General features: G+C 40.8%; 1 long non-coding RNA gene across 1 annotated transcript in view; it reads left to right on the top strand.

The window, feature by feature from the left end:
• The window catches only part of LOC127644543 (uncharacterized), a 43,070-nt gene extending 30,690 nt beyond the window's left edge, over positions 1 to 12,380 (top strand). Inside the window, exons 3-4 of the long non-coding RNA XR_007970672.1 lie at positions 11,904 to 12,066; positions 12,299 to 12,380. This is a non-coding gene — a long non-coding RNA (uncharacterized LOC127644543). The remainder of the gene's footprint in view (positions 1 to 11,903; positions 12,067 to 12,298) is intronic.
• Positions 12,381 to 12,749: the final 369 nt, after the last annotated feature.

The following is a 12,749-nucleotide window of genomic DNA, read 5'->3' as shown; positions in this document are numbered from 1 at the left end:
ATTTTAATAATTTGGACAAGGTTATTCAGATCAGTGTATTGGTTTCTGTGTTCTTTAAAGCACCAGAAAATAGATGTTTTTTTGAATTACTACTAGAAAACAAAATGTTTTGTGGAACTTTAAAAGGTTTTCTTATGACATCATGTTGTAGAATCATTTTTGGTTCTAATCGGAACATTTATATGTAAAGTATACTGTATGGAATTGAGATTCTGAATGATTCACTCTCATTTGTTGATCACTGGTTTTATTTACTGTTGTCTTGTTATGATAAAGATAAATGGGGTCTCTTAGACACGCCTCCCAAACACATTTGCTGTCATCAGTGTGAAAAAAATAGATCTTGTAGGCATTATGGATGAAGAAACGTGCTCACCCACATATTTCACACGTTGTTGTTCTTTTGCCCTAACTGTTTCTCTCACTTTTATTTTCTCTTTCTCCATTCTGTTTATTCCTAACTGTAAAACTTGAGTCAGCTTCTAATACTAAAGTTACCATGGTAACCATAGTTTCAGCCAAATTACCATAGTTACTACTGCGAAAGCATAACAAACTAATATAGGATCTCCTTCACAAGGAGTGCAGGTGCAGGGCATCCTAAACGTTAATACTTTGGGTTATGGGTTTCGAAACATCCCTTGCCCTAAATCTGAGCACTAACAATAGTGGTAAAACTTGTAATGTCAGAATCAAGCAATGGAAATGAAGCACGGGTATTGTGCCTCTTTAGGGTAATAGATACATCTGGTAATATGTGTTGGAGTAACTGATCTTCTAGAGGTTGACTTCAAATTGCACACAGTTGCATCCATTTATTACACATGCTTCTTTCTAGGTGAAATCAGAAAACCCAGAAGACAGCACAAATGCTCTGGTAAGCTAATGTGGTCTTTTGAGCGTTCATGCTGTCACCTAGATGACAAGAGGAACAATTCCCAGAACAGCAAATTAGGAGATGGTCTCAGAATTGTTCCACCTCAGTAGGCAGTCACTTGTGGAGTGCAAGGGGGTGTAGCTCCTTAATTACGCTCATAATTGGACTACACTCTTAAAATGGAATACACAGACTATCAATTAATTGCCAACAACAGCCTTCATCATCCAACTAACAAAGGACAATGCATCTATGTGACCTTGTGCAGTTAATCCAGGATGGACTTCAAAGACATTAGTCATTAATATTCCCTGCAAATATTCCATTTCCAATGGCCGGTCATTTATGACTAGGAACACAACAAGCATAACAAAGTGAAATAAACCTAAATAAATGTCAAGAAAATTGTCCCATTCTTTTGTGTTTTCAGAAACCATATGAGAACAAAGTCAAGGAAACTGGATTAAGTTAAAAAAATTATAATAATAATAAAAAGTAAATAAATATATATATATATATATATGTATATAATTTTTTTTTTTTTTTTTAGATATATATATATATATATATATATATATATATATATATATATATATATACTATTTAGATGTTTTTACTAGAAAACAAGGCAAAAATACTTTTGGGTGAACTATAATTTTAAGAAAATATATATTTTTAATGATTTTACTGTACAGTTTTCCAATAGGGTGAGAAAAGTGAGAAAAATTAATATATTACTTTATTTTGCTTATTAAGTAAATATATATTGTATGTGTACATATTCTTACTTGAAAACAAGACAAAAATACTGAATAAGAAAATTATTTTGAAAGATTTAATTTTTTTTTTTAAACTGTTGCTTTAAGGTGGCACATTCTTGATGCATTTCTCCTGCTTTATTTCTTTAGAGTGCACCAATGCTAAAGTATTCAAATCAATCTAGCAGTTTACATATATTTTATGTTTCCAATTATGCGCCGCCAGTGTCAGTACCAAATAATGTCATGACAAACATCATCAATTGAGGCCACAGCATTCCATAACAGCAGCTTTCTCCCAGTTATCACACTTAGTACAATTACTAGCTGTTGAATATGAACAAATCAAAGAAGAGCTCCCAATGACAGACATTTTGTCCAATTATTCTACGGAGGTGAACTGAGTGAGTATGTGGAAGGGTGCAAGCTTAGTTATAGATCTCTGACATTAATCACTAGCTCAGTGTGATATGAGCCAATGGTGACACTCCGTTAATGGTTGAGTTGACCTGCTGATGAGACCTCTAGTTGGGGAATTTCTGTGTTAGAAAGAACTCAATGCTTTGTACACCGTTTTGCTGGTAAGGGATCGCCGAGGCTTCTTAACTGCACCCAAATGAATACAAATTAAAGCTTTCATGTCTAAGAACATGCCCAGTCCATGCGTTCACAATGCTTACCTCCCGATTCCCATTTTCTTATGCTTAAAACTCTAATCTGCATCTCATTCTTTCAGTCCTCTTCAGATCTTCCAGTCCACCTGCTCAGTCTTGTCTGATGTGCATGATTCATGGTCTTTTCTTCTGTTTAAAGATGTGCTAACCTAAAAAAGCTGCCTGAGACTGAGCATAATTGACAGTCGTCTCCTTATTCTGAATTCAATTACTGTAGCTGCAGAGGCAAACCCACCATCTTAGGCCACATGCACATTGGCTATATCCACAGTCTGTGTTTGGGATCATTAACTGCAATTACCCTCAGCGTTTGAGGACTCTTGAATTTTCCTGTTCAGATGGCATCTTCCATAACAATGGAAAGTCTTATCAGAACTAACGTGACATTATTCCATAATCACGTCCGATCAAGGTGCAAGCTCATCTGTCAAATCTTAATAAAGCGACAGCGGCTTCATAATTTTATTTAATTTTATTATCATTTATTTTTTCATCTGATTGTATACTGCAGCATTGGGTTGCAAAATTGTACTAAATGGTTAGTTGATAATTTACAAAACATTGCTCAATATTAAAGGAATCGTTCCCCTCAAAATTATCATTTACTCACCCTTATGCCATCTTAAACTTTTATAACTTCTTTTCTTCTATGTATCACAAAGACATTTTAATGGCCCATACAATGCAAGTAACTGGGATCCAACATTTTCAAGCTCCAAAAAGGACATGAAAGCAGCATGAAGGTCATCCATACGGCTCTAATAGTTTATTCCATGTCTTCTGAAGTGATATGATCGCTTTGGGTGAGAAACAACCTCAGCAACGTTTTCTCTTGCGTGAAGTGCGATGAAGTGTAATCGAACTTGTCTCATGATAGTGCAAACTGCAAATGTCAAGATTTATAGTGAAAATGGACTTACATTTTGGTCTGTTTCTCACCCCCAAAAATCGATCATAAATGGTAAATGGTCTGCACTTATATAGTACCTTTTTAACCTTAGCGGTATTCAAAGCGCTTTACACTGCATCTCATTCACCCTTTCACACACCAATGACGGCAGAGCTGCCATGCCATTGGGAGCAACTTGGGGTTTAGTATCTTGCACAAGGACACTTCGGCATGTGGAGTCATGTGGGCCAGGAATTGAACCACCAACACTGCGAATAGTGGCCAACCCGCTCTACCACCTGAGCCACAGCTGCCCACTTCATACTTCTTCAAAGTTGTATGGATTCTCTTTATGCTGCCTATATATCTTTTCTAGAGCTTTAAAGTGTTGGACCCCATTGGCTTGCATTGTATGGACAAATAGATATCATCTTATCCTTCAAATATCTTCGTTTGAGTTCTGCAGAAGAAAGAAAGTCTTATGAGTATGAGATGGCCTTAGTGTGAGTAAATGATGGGAGAAAATACACACACAGTATGATAGTTTAGGGTATTCACTCCTGCATCGAAATCCTTTTGCATTAGACTGTTACGAAAATGACATTTGCTTGAGGAAAACATGATTCACCAGTCAGTTTATCACTCACTTACTAATTCACTCACTATTCAACATCTCATCTCAATCAACAAATTAAAATATTAAATCCATTGAGATGGCGTCTGATAGTTTCTGTGTTTGTGGCCAATGGAGGAGTCAGGAGACAGCAAACAGTCAATGTAAGTATTTTTATTACTCTTCAGCATCACAAAAATATAAATAAAAAGTTACCTTGGTGGCCACAATACACACAAGCAGGTTCTCAATTAGATAAACTCTTCACACTCTTAGACCATGTCATGTCATGTCGCACTCTTGTGTCCCTCTTCCTCCCACTCTGACACTCTGGCGGGCCTTATCAGGTCTCCATTCACCATTACTACATAATGAGAGACAGGTGTTAGAGTAATTACAACTAAGGTGACAAGCCTTACTGCTCTCCCTCTCCCACAGACAGACACATAACCATGCCCCCCATGCCATGCGTCATGTCACATACTGTGAAAGCAAACTCTTGAAGAGGATTGGTGCAAAGCCAATACTTTATGTGAATGGAAATTGGAAAATGGATCGTCCTCCTTCTGTTTGGTGAAATGATCCCATTATTGACAACAGAGCAGAAAATCAGGAGAGAAAAAAGCATGCAATTTTCTCATCCTCGATCTTTGAACAGAGGTCATTTCCAAGAGCAAGGGGTGTCTCAGATGTTTCTTCTGAGAAAAAGACCTCAGTAATCTTCCATGTGTCTACTCTAGAGTTTCAGAAGTGATCTCAATGTCACAATGTCTCAATCGATGTCCAGAATTACCAAGATGACTCCAATCCAAAATGGTATATTCCACACTATATATACAGAACAATGCACCTGTTGTAGCAGTCCTGTACCTTTTTATTCACAACTTTGTTTCCAGGTGGTCTGGTTAAAATCTGCCAATCAGAATGGAGCTTGAGATTTTGGCATGTTCTTGCTATTTTTGTATGCAATATACTGTACATCAAACAGTCAGACTGTGGGTGTGAATTTCCAAAGCTGAAACTATTAGACTTCTGTAAAAATAATTGAAATAAACAACAGCAAACGTCTCGGTTACTGTCGTAACCTCCGTTTCCTGATGGAGGGAACGAGACGTTGTGTCGATGTAGTGACACTAGGGGTCTCTCTTGAGAGCCTCGGTTACCAATGGCTATGGCGGCTACATAAATCAAGTTGGAGGGGGACAGCCGCTCCTCCAGCTTCTCCTGCAGGAAAGAGAGCACTGACCCGACCACGCACCTCTGTGGGTCTTCAGATTGGGAAGAACAATTTGGGAAAAAGTGCCACTTTAGGGTATACAGTTGCCTGGTACAGCTACGCTGGGGCCGCGAGCTGGGCCTGGGCTGGGGCGGAGCTGCCTGGGGTTTCACCGCCGCAGGGGGGATGCCCTCGGCAAGCAGACGGAATGCGGGATCTTGAGCTGCGGCGGGGCAAGATGTGTTGAATGGCCACTGTCTGTTTCTTCACCGCCGAGAACTGCTGGGCAAAGTCCTCAATGGTGTCACCAAATAGGCCGTTCTGGGAGATCGGGGGCGTTGAGAAAGCGAGCCTTGTCAAAGTCCCGCATCTTGACCAAATTCAGCCACAGGTGGCGTTCTTGGACAAAAAGAGTGGCCATCGCCTGTCCGAGTGCATGCGCTGTGACCTTCGTGGCCCAGAGGGTGATGTCGGTCGCCGAGCGCAGTTCCTGCAGCACATCAGGATCAGGAATACCCAGGTGCAGACCTTTTGATGCCTTGGCCTTGTGGACTTGCAGGAGGGCCATGGCATGCAGGGCAGAGGCGGTCTGTCCAGCGGCGTTGTAGGCCTCTGTTGCCAGAGACGATGTCAACCTACAGGCCTTGGAGGGGAGTGACAGTCGATTCAGCCAGGTGGTGGCGTTTTGCGGGCACAGGTGCACCGCAACTGCCTTATATGCCTGGGGGAGTTCCATGTACCCATGGAATGCCCCTCCGGCAAGGGTGGTGAGAGCGGACGAGTGAGAAAGTTGGTTTCGGTCAATGAATGGTGCCCTCCATGACTTCGTCAGCTCATCATGCACCTCCGGGAAGAAAGGAACCGAGGGGGGCGTGGCTGTGAGTGGCGCCCCAAACCCAGGAACCAATCTTCTAAGGGGAGGACGGAGTGTTCCAGTCTAGCCCGACACTCGCGGCGGTCCGGGTAAGCATAGCAGACAGCTCGCCGTCGGCCTCAGGCTGGGCCGGCACACCCGAAGGTGCTAGCCCAGTCGAGTCCTCAGCATCGGAGTCTGCCAAGACGCTCTACCTATGCAGTGATGAAACTCATCCAGCACGGGGGCTCTGAAAGAGACTGGCGTAAGGCGAGCCGGTCTCATCTCGGAACCGGACAGGGGCAAACGAGCATGCTGGAGAACAGGTGGTGTGCGGGGATTTACCCGGCGAAACCGCACCCGCTAAATTGTCAAAATCACCTCCAGCGCCAGCCGCGCCGTCCCTATGGGTAGGAGGCGTGATGCGGGGTATGGCTAGAGTAGCTTTCCCCCAGAAGGAAAGCTGCGACTGCAACGTTGCCATGGTCATGTTCTCGCAGTGAGAAGCAGTGGGTTTTACTCAGCTCGCTGAAACACAGCCGCTCGGCTCCGAAGAAAAAATCTGTCTGAAAAAAAACGCACGCTTCCCTCCTTTTAAACCCATATGTCCGGGGGAGGGGCATACAAATTTTGTTCGCAAATTTCTCATTGGCATTTTCTCAAAGATAAGAGGTAACCGAGGCTCTCAAGAGAGACCCCTATTGTCACTACATTGAGAAAACATTGAGTGAGTGACAGAAGGGGAAACCTATAAATCCTTAACCTATAAATATATACTTTTTCTCTCGAAATAAGATAGCAAAAACTATTTGAAACCATTGATTGCACCACTAATACACTAATGCAATTTTAATGTTTTAGCTATTTATGTTGAACCGGGAAAATTGACTGCCCAGCAGCCTATTGCTCACGTTTCCCTCGCGGTGGCACATCTAGGCTTGACTCATTAGGCACAGTGCCACAGTTAAACGCATTCTCATTAGCCTCTCTCTATCTCACTAACAAACCCAGCACACACAGCAAACCGTAAGTCACGTCATATGAGACCTATTTGTCTGTGCAAGACATGTTTGTTAGTGTCACATGTCAGTTATTTTTACATGTTGGTGTACTGTTATCACTTCGAACAGAAGATTCATACGTTTATAAAAATATATGTAAACACTTCATTAGGTACATACTCCACATAACTGTTTATGTGGAAGATATCTCGCTCTCCTGCTGCTGTTAACGAGGGATGGAGACCAGAAGGAATTTAATGATTCTGGCTCCGATTCTGATTCTGGCTGATAGTTTAGCTAAAAATTAAAAAAGATTTATATCAGCCCCATGTTCCTTGTTCCAAACCTGTTCTTCAGATCAGGCTTTTGGGTTTTCTACTGTATAATCATAAAAGGAATAGTTCAAAAATTTTAATTCTGCCATTATTTACTCAAACCTCTATGACTTACTTTCTTATGTGGAACATAAAAGAACAATATCCCAATACATTTTATAAATACAATGACAGCTTAAAGAGGCTCACTTGAAAGCCTAAAAAAGGACTCGAAAAGGGGGGCCTGGGTATCGATGCTGACTACCACCCCTGGAGTCACAAGTTTGAATCCAGGGCATGCTGAGTGACTCCATCCAGGTCTCCTAAGCAACCATATTGGCCCGGTTGCTAGGGAGGGTAGAGTCACATGAGGTAACCTCCTCGTGGTCACTATAATGTTTGGTTCTCGCTCTCGGTGGGGCACATGATGAGTTGTGTGTGGATGCCTCAGAGAATAGCGTGGGCCTCCACACGCACTACGTCTCGTAACGCGCTCAACAAGCCACGTGATAAGAGATGCAGATTGACGGTCTCAGAAGTGGAGGCAACCGAGATTCTTCCTCTGCCACCTGCATTGAGGCGAGTCACTACGACACCACGGGGACTTAGAGAGCGCATTGGGAATTGGGCATTCCAAATTGGGGAGAAAAGGGGAGGAGAAAAAAAAAGGACTTGGAAAATATGCGTGCCACTGTTAACAAGTTTAATCACATTTTCAAGCCAAACCAACTTGGACATGCATGAATAGGTTTTCTTTGCCCAGCACAAAGCTGAATTTTAAAAAAAGGATTTTTTTTTCATATCAATTTTATTATCCCTATAAATGAATTAAATAGTTGAACCTTTTGACATTATGACATTACAACAAAGTTGTTAAATAGAAAAAAACATAATAATAAACCAAAACTCCAGTAAATATACTTTAGGAGATAAAAAATGTACTTTAATAATTTTTAATAATTAGCACCTTTTTATTTTTTCCCCTGTTGTCCTGTTCTATGTTTTATTTACTATTGTAATACACAGGACACAACACCATGTAGATTGTTTGTCAGGAACACTATATGATTTCAGGCAACAGTCATGAAACCAGTGTTCACAGCTTTCACACTGAATCTGAATCAAACAAAACACATAGACAACAATAGTTAATACATGCAAAGAGAGAATATAGCACACAGGTAAACCAAAATAATTATCTAAGAATTCCAAAACTACAATTGTACTTTAAAAAGCATCAAAATATTATCACAATGTTTTACATGCGATGCCAAGAGCTAATTTACATTTACGTTTTTTTCAAGTAATCAAAAGCAGATGCTTTTATCTAACACCAGTTATTGTACATTTACTGGATGAACAGTCCTATTGAAGCAAACATAGGTTATTTGTGTAGCTCAAGACCAGAACGTGTATGGCTCATAGCTCACTCATTATGCAACTTTGAACCAGCAACCTTATGGTTACTGTTTGAGCTAGAGGTTGGCATGTCAGGCTACTGATAATTTATTAAAAGAACAATTTTTTAATAGTGAAAAAGGGCTGCAGTGTAAAAAGGGCATTTATAGTACATAGAAATCTTAAAGGACTGTAGCGAGAAACTTTACATGTTTTATATTACCTCCATGACAAAGACCCCACATCTGGTGCCATCCTTTTGGATTGTGGGCTGGATTGTCCCTGGCTTCCATTTTATCGCAGTCTATTCATGTTTTCCAAGTCTGTTGAGTTGCATTCTGTAATCTCTGCAAAATTGTGTTTAATGCAAACAAATTGTTTTTAAATAATAATTCAGCATTATCATTTCAGTATATATGTACCGCTGCCGTGACATCATCTTAAACGCGACACAAAACAATAAACAATAACACGACCGCTAGCTGTTAGCTACTGGCTCATTGTGCTGCATAAAGCAGTTGTTGCATGGTGGTTTTGCACAAGTGTAACAGTTAAATTGGCCTGGTTGTTTTAGAAGCTTTCCAGTAGTTGGGCAACTTAATAAAGTGAAGCTTTCAAGTATAGAGTTAACGTACCATCCTCCATCGTGGACTCCAGGGCTCCGTGGCTGAGTCCCAGGCACTCTCCCTCCCATTGCTCGGCGGTCTAGATAGCGTCCATTTGGTCGAACCACTTCCACTTTTCCTTGATGGTTCTGTAGTCACTTTTAAATGTTGTTTTACTTTTACCTATACTGTTGGTAAGTCCGGTGGTAGCCGTGTGCGGGCAACAGCTGAGACACTTCCTGAAAGACTTTTTCGTTTCGCTCGTTGCTAATGAGAGGAACGTTTGCACCTCATTATTGACCATGGCGTGGTTTTGCACACAGCCATTTCTTTTTACAATTCGAAAGTCACGTGAACAAATGATACTGTTATCGCTGTTGCTAACTTTAAAACTAGCAGGTTGATGTCCCGTGTCGGAAATCCAGTGACGCTGGTAGTGACGATCCTCTCTGTTCAATCAGTGATCTGCAGTGTTTTGGCGTCACTTTTAGTATCGGCTCGGCTCGCTTGGAACCTCGACCAATATGAGTTGAGTCGAGTTGTACTGTGCAATGGAAAAGCACCATAAGTCCCCCACTTGTGCCAAAAAGAAAGTGGGGGAATACTGTGCTCATTACTCAGTATCTCACAGACAGGTTGAGGTGGAGCATCTCTACCTTGTCCAGGCAAGGTAAGTCCATAATAAAACACTCTTTGGTTTTGATCTGGTATCTTTGAGACAACACCTCCTGTTGCATCTAGATATAATGACACAGGTGCTTTTCTTCTTAGGTGATGCACCAAGATGCTAATGCCTAATTCTCTGTATAGTTGTGCTCCAAAGGGGTTCACCTGCAAATGCTGTATGTACCCAGGTATGCTATAAAAGTTGCTGTAACTCTGTTTAAGGATACGCTGAGTTGAATGCATTTCCATAAGTACATTTTCATGTATCTGCATGCTTTTTCTTACTTAAGCAGCAATTACCTTGAGTATGTTTTTGTTCAAGCTATGTGTGACATTTCTTGAGATCAATTCTTGAACAGGTGTTGTGCTTAATCTTTTATAATATATCCGGCTAACACCATGAGAAACACGTCTAGCTATTTTTCTTTCTTATGTTGCTTGCTGGCCTAAACCGTGTCTCTGCTTTAAGATGACTGATTGATTCAACACGCCTGACAGTCAATGTGATGCTACAGGAAAGTGGATTGGGCTTTTGCAGCATTGTGAAGGAGTACTGTGCATTGAAGTTGAGGATGTACAGACTGCATTTACCTTTAGATAGGGCAAATGTCTCTTCCTGCTGGCTATGGAACGTACATGCTGGTGCGTGAAATTAAGTGCACAGCAAGGGTTTTTCTTTCTGAATTGTTGGTAAATATGTTGGTCCATGGCTTTCAAACTTTATTGTTGTGCAATTTTCTTCCAGTCTTTAGCGCTGATAAAAGTTCTGAAGGTTGAAGGAATTGTCTATATTTGCTTTTCGCTGTTTTTTTTATTTTTATTATTGTATCTGACACAGTTTTGTTGTTGGCTGCCTTGTCTGAACCTTCAGAAGTGGATGATTCACTTTCTAGTGATTCCCCATGTTTCTATTCCAAACCTTCCTGTCCTAGACATCAAATATCTGGATGGCTGTTCTGTGTCTTGAGAACTCAGTGTTTCTTTATCACTTTCTGATACTGTAATATGCTCTCTTAAGACAGACAATAATGGTTCATCTCCTGTAGCTTCTTTGTGACCAACACTAGATACCTCCCTTTTCTCTGGTTTGGGAAAATCCTTCTGTCCATCTGAACCAGACATATCTGACTGGCTGTTCTTTGTCTTGCCTACTCAGTTCTGCTGATGTGTTTTTCCTCTCTCAGATCAGGCTCTAAAGAAGCTGTTAACTTTTATTTATGACTCACACTGGATATGGCAGAATTGTTTGCTGAACTGTCATCCTCGCCTTCAGTTTTAGTCCTAATCCTCTAATATTTTTTCTATTGTCCCTCCACACGACATATAACCACTTGCAATTTTTTGATGTGTCACTTAGGGAGATATAACACACACAAAGACAAACAAAGTGTTCATCAAAAATCATACCCTATACAGCTGGTTAAAATTATACCCATCTATGCTCTTGTTCGCATTTGATATGCATTTAATGCCATAAAGGCATATTTGTATAATGTTGGATCTCAATATTTTTGTTGATAACAAAATGTATATTTGCAACTTACCATTCACCATCAATTTTGATCTCCATCTAAATTGGCTGACCAGCAGTTTAACACACACTTTGCACATGGCACTTACATTTATAGATGACTTTAACCCCAAATGCCATAACTTTATACTAGATGGTGCTAGGGGCTGCCATAGACTCCCAGCCAAAAGAGAAGGAATTCTAAATATAGCTGCAGACAGCAATGAAGGAGTCTAAGCAATAGCCCAAAAGAAGTGTCAAATACTCAAAGCAGGCACCTTAGGCCCATTAGTCTCATTTAAGCCAAACCTTGTGTGGACTTATGCAACATGTGTGTATAGACCAGATATCAGAAGGCAAAGTATGACTTCAACTTCTTACTTGATTTCAAATAGGTGGAGGGTCCGTCATGGTCTGGGGCGTTGGGTCACAGCATCATCGGACTGAGCTTGTTGTCATTGCAGGCTATCTCAGTGCTGTACATTACTGGGAAGACATCCTCCTTCCTCATGTTGTACCTTTCCTGCAGGCTCATCCTCATCCTGAACCTCCAGCATGACAATGCCACCAGCCATACTGCTCGTTCTGTGCATGATTTCCTGCAAGACAGGAATGCCAGTGTTCTGCCATGGCCAGCGAAGAGCCATGATCTCAATCCCACTGAGCACATCTGGGACCCATTGGATCAAAGGGTGAGGGCTAGGGACTTTCCCCTATCTATCTATAATAAAATGTGCAATCAGATATAGATAGTTCTATGTTCAAAGTACTGAACATTTACTCCCAAAAACAATATAAAAATAATATTCGGAGTGTTTTACAGTTGGTTTTATGCCTCGAGTTCAAACATTCATTGAGTTTAATAGAATTAGAATATTACATTTATGCATTTATCCAAAGCGACTTACAGTGCACTTATTACAGGGACAATCCCCCCCGGAGCAACCTGGAGTTAAGTGCCTTGCTCAAGGACACAATGGTGTTGGATGTGGGGATTGAACCAGCAACCTTCTGAATAACAGTTATGTGCTTTAGCCCACTACGCCACCACCACTCACTCATATTCATATTACAAACATTTACACTACTATATGTATTTCCTTGTGTCATTTTGAGGCTAAACGAAAGCTACACATGTTCAATACACTGCATGACACGTTTGTGAACTCAATCCACCAGATTTTTATGTTCAAAACTCATATTAAAATAGAGAACCCATGCTTTAAATTGGTGCGCAGGCAACATCAGGCGAAAGCATTTACAGAACACTTCTGTAATAAGTATGAAACTAAATTTTCACTTAATATAAAAGTTTTTTACGCATTGACACAGAGCGCTCCAAAAACATACAGTACCTTGCTCTCTCTAGTCACAG

The sequence above is a fragment of the Xyrauchen texanus genome, chromosome 6, assembly GCF_025860055.1.
Source record: "Xyrauchen texanus isolate HMW12.3.18 chromosome 6, RBS_HiC_50CHRs, whole genome shotgun sequence".
Classification (NCBI taxonomy): Eukaryota; Metazoa; Chordata; class Actinopteri; order Cypriniformes; family Catostomidae; genus Xyrauchen; species Xyrauchen texanus.
This window is presented reverse-complemented; position numbering and strand designations above follow the sequence as displayed.